Source organism: Rutidosis leptorrhynchoides, chromosome 11 (assembly GCF_046630445.1).
Source record: "Rutidosis leptorrhynchoides isolate AG116_Rl617_1_P2 chromosome 11, CSIRO_AGI_Rlap_v1, whole genome shotgun sequence".
In the NCBI taxonomy this organism is placed as follows: domain Eukaryota; kingdom Viridiplantae; phylum Streptophyta; class Magnoliopsida; order Asterales; family Asteraceae; genus Rutidosis; species Rutidosis leptorrhynchoides.
Window position 1 is genome coordinate 182,850,365 of NC_092343.1, and position 5,227 is coordinate 182,855,591.

The 5,227-nt window shown below is 32.1% G+C and overlaps 1 pseudogene; it reads right to left on the reverse strand.

Moving 5' to 3' along the window:
* Nucleotides 1-1,499: 1,499 nt before the first annotated feature.
* Nucleotides 1,500-5,227, reverse strand: LOC139875293 (protein neprosin-like; annotated as a pseudogene).

The following is a 5,227-nucleotide window of genomic DNA, read 5'->3' on the forward strand; positions in this document are numbered from 1 at the left end:
CAACATATTAAGGAGTCTCTAGCAACTTGATTCATTAAAAACCATGTAGTAACAAATAATTTATGAACCGAAAGATTTGGCCAAGATTAATGTTGTATGCTTAATCAATCTAACTAGAAAACTATGCTAACTAAGACCTGAGCTATTTTCCTTGATAACACCTATTAGTGCATATGTTTATAACTAAAATATAGAAGGAAAATTAAAAATATAGAGTTTAGCTATTTTTCATAGCCTACGGACTATTCCTACGACGAATTATTGAACTGTGCGGACAGATTTACGCATCTGTGACAAAATGAAATTTTAACTAACATATACTCCGATTCAGAACATAAGCCGATTATGGCTAGTTATAGGAATCAAATAACTTTCCAATGATGGCTCTTACACCTATAGAAGTCGAACACACTTTGAGATATACCTATCGGGAGTTGACTATTTAAAATCAAGAAATCTATATAAAATTTAGAATAAGACTAACAACTAATTACTAAGTTAAACAGGTAAAAATATTATACAATTAATATATAAACTTGTGTTATCAATATTATATGTTAAAAATATTATTTAATATATATAATTGATATAGGTTCGTGAATCCGAGACAAACCCTGCACTTGTTCAGTGCCGTCATATACATAATTGCTACGAAATACAGTATTGTGAGTTTCATTACTCCCTTTTAATATATATTTTTGGGCTGAGAATACATGCACTGTTTTATAACTGTTTTACGAAATGGACACAAGTACTAGAAACATATTCCACGTTGAGTTGTACCACTTTGCATATTTTTCCATAATAACTTGGTAACTAATATTTACATGTTGTAAGAGCATGTAAGCGCGAATTCTATTGATAGATCTATCGGGTTTGACAACCCCAACCTGGCTAGTCGCTCTAGTATCGTAAACGGTTGCATAGTACTTCGTTTTTACTACACTTGGTACAGTGTAGGGAGATTTCATAATAAAGAGAATATGCCACATTAATTGTTAAGTATGGTTACCGAAGCGCTCAACAACTTATAGAATACTTTTATACACTTGCGAGTATACGGATATTTATGGAAACTGAAATCTTGTGGTCTATTACGATTACGGAAATGATTGATTATGATAAACTAATGAACTCACCAACCTTTTAGTTGACACTTTAAAGCATGTTTATTCTCAGGTATTAAAGAAATCTCCCGCTGTGCATTAGCTCATTTTAAGGATATTACTTGGAGTCATTCATGACATACTTTGAAAGACGTTGCATTCGAGTCGTTGAGTTCATCAAGATTAATATTAAGTCAATTATAGTTGGATGTAATATGAAATGGTATGCTTGCCGTTAATTTTTTATGTAAAGAAAGTTTGTCTTTTAAAAACGAATGCAATGTTTGTAAAATGTATCATATAGAGGTCAAATACCTCGCGATGTAATCAACTATTGTGAATCGTTTATAATGTATATGAACGGGTCATTTCACACGCTACGTCGATAACTTATCACGGGCAATTTGGGTTTCGACCCTGTCCACCATAGTAAAAGTGGCTACCCCAATTACCATCAGTGCTCATTTGAACGTTGTAGCAATTAGATTACTCAGTGAATATACCAATATCGTTAGGATCCCTCAAACTGTTAGATTCATCAACAATTTCAATATTTCTAAAATAACTCGCTTTACTGAATCCTTCTTCAGGGAACTGGGCTACCCATTTGGGTAGTTGTATGCTGTCCGTCTGCGGCTGTGTTCACTACCTCTCCTCCCCACTCTATCAACGATGCACTTTTAGTTAAGTACGAAAACAGTGTGGAAGGCCAATATCCTAACACTTTTCCATTTCCAAATTGCATCCACCAGTTGCCTTCCTCTGGGTCCTACTCAGAAAAATATTATCATTAGCTAAAGCATCAAAGTTAAGCAACTAATAGTTGTACCACTTTTTCATAAGAGTTATTTACCACGTACAAACCAACCATCAACAAAACAGTCCAAGTGTAATGCATCCTCAGGGTTTTACAAGAGGTCAAAGATTAAACTTTCATTGTCCTTAAAATTTGTTAATAACCTTCTTGGTCTGTTGGTTTTTCCTCCAAGGTCCACATCTTAACCCAAGTCCAAATGCTATCAGTGTTTGCATTATATTTTAGTGATACTGATATAATATACGTCCGATCTGATTATTGCATTGTCAATTGTGATGTTAAGTTATAGTATCTAACATTTACAAAATGATGTTGAAAGATATATATGTTTGACCGTCTAATATTCTCATGAATCCACAGTACTAGAATTTACAATTAAAATTATTACATAAAAATGGTTTAATCAAAAGGGAGAAAACAAAACATGCATGCTTACAGAAGCAAAAATAAAAATTCTTGAGAAGAGGAATAGATTCCAGACATTCTCCCTGCGACTTTTAAATAATGTTTACTTTATTATAGCATATATTTTAAGCAATTTAAGTCAAGAAAGGGCATATTAAAATACTTCAGAAACTTGTTGCATGTAAAGAGAAGGTTTTCTATGTTCAAGCTACTCGGGGATGGCCTGTATTTTAAGATAGATATATGTGCCGTAACCGAGTGATCCGCTGACCATATCAACCTTTTTCCCGGTCATCCCAAGATGTAATGCTAGTGAGATTTGAACCTGAGACCTCTTTTAAGTATATCGGGACAACAACTATTAAGTTATCTTGTGATGGTTAAATGTGATCGATGACAAAATTAATTATTAATTTTAGTAACAAGCATGATGGGGAATTATAATAAAATACCTTCCAAATAAGTATAGTAATATCATATTGGGAACCAAGCAATTCTGAAATAGGTGATATGCTTCCCCCTATTGCAATCTCATTGTTTGTTTGTATAAACCCTGAGCACATCAGATTGTAACACCCTGTTGCTTGATATGCATCACTCTGCCCAAAATATTAAAAACAATAAAAAATCATAGAATCCTATGTGGGACAAATAGTGATTGCTAATTACATAAAAACTTCAAAAGTACATCAATCTTCTAACATAAGTAATTAAATAAGAACAGATTAAATAAAGAGGCTTACAGTCCAATAAATGAATAGTCTGGTGTTGTTATCGCCATACAAATCTGGGTTCACCTGTTTCCATAGATTGTTTCCATAGATGGTGCAGAAGCTTTATGGCAATGTTTGTAGTTACTTTGGTTGGACTTTCTATATGTGCTAAGATGACACTAAATTTCGATTTATGTAGCTCTATTTTGAGAAAGTAATCACTTACAAAGATTATATAAAAAATTATATAATAATACACAAATAGTTTTTGTAGTTTGTATCATATTACTAGACGTGTCTTAATTTTTTTTTTTTGAAGATGTCAACGTTTAATGGAGAATTTTACCCTCATGTGCACGGAATATGAGGGGACTTAACGGGATATTGTAATGAACGCTAGTTAAGAAAAACAAACTCCCTGGATAATATATGTAACCACAAGGACTGCACAGATTAAAAAAAAAGTTTAAAAGCGCAACCAAATTATAGTACAAAATAGGTAAGCTATTAGTGTAATTTTGTTTAGAAGAAAAGATATAGGATAAAACAAAGATGATTGACTTTTTTACCCTCTTTATCTGACATCAGTTTTTATGAATTGTATATTATTTGACATGAGAGTGAAATTAAAAGGGACCCACCTGCCAACCTGCTTCAATGCTATTAAGATCAGACCCAAAAGAGCCTCCCAATATCCAAATTTGAGACAAACTAAATTCATTTATTTGCTGAATCTTTGGATTCCAGACATTCATTGTTGCTTTTGCTCCATAAAATTCTCCCTTTTTAATTGTTTTTGCAATATATATTTTTGGGCTGAGAATACATGCGCTGCTTTTATAAATGTTTACAAAATAGACACAAGTACCTAAAAATATATTCTACGTTGAGTTGTACCACTGGCATATTTCCCTGTAGCTTGGTAACTACTATTTACATGGGTATTGTAAACGCGAATCCTGTTGATAGATCTATCGGGCCTGACAACCCCAACCGGACTGGACGACCAGTATTCAACGGTTGCACAGTACTTCGTTTTGGTGACTACACTTGGTACGGTGTAGTGAGATTTCATAATAAAGGGAATATGCGACGTTGATTAAATGTTAAGTATGGTTAGCAAGTGCTCAACCACTTAGAATGCTTTACATACACTTGCGAGTGTATTATGTTTATGATTATAAAATCTTGTGGTCTATTAACATATTGAAATGATTGTTATGATAAACCTATGAACTCACCAACCTTTTGGTTGACACTTTAAAGCATGTTTATTCTCAGGTACGAATTAAGTCTTCCGCTGTGCATTTGCTCATTTTAAAGATACTACATGGAGTCGTTCATGGCATGTAGAGTTCAGTACCTCGCAATGGGACCATATGTTGAAGACTTCGTCCAGGAGGATTAGGACGGGGCCTTTACATGCGTCATGAAAACATACTTATTGTCAGCCATGACGATCCCAATCAAATTTCGGGACGAAATTTCTTTAACGGGTAGGTACTGTGACGACCCGAAAATTTTCGACCAAAATTTAAACTTAATCTTTATATGATAACATTATTCCGACATGATAAGCAATAAATTTTGACAAGTTTTAAAACTTTTGAAATGAGTTTCATACAAACAATTGACCAACCATTTGTTCGACGATTCACGAACGTCATAACTTGTATTAAATATATACTTATGTATATATATATATATATATATATATATATATATATATATATATATATATATGTATATATATATGGATTATATCTAACTTGAATATATCATAGTTAAGTATCTCATTAAGTATATTAATAATTGGTTTTATATATATAAATTGAGACTACTAACTTGAGGGTTTCGAAAATAATATATATATATATATATATATATATATATATATATATATATATATATATATATGTATGTATATATATATATGTAACATTTAACGACGTAATAACCCTTATGTTAAAATGAATATATATGTATTGTATTAAGATGTATTAATACACTTTTGAAAGACTTAAATACATATATTAACATAAGTATATTCAACAAAGATAGCTATACTCGTATTCGCATTCTATTTCCTCATGAATTCTATTCGTATTTTTACGGTATTTTTACCCGTCTAATATGCAGCTTATAGATGTATAACTATTGAAAAATACACTCCTTAGCAGCCCCAT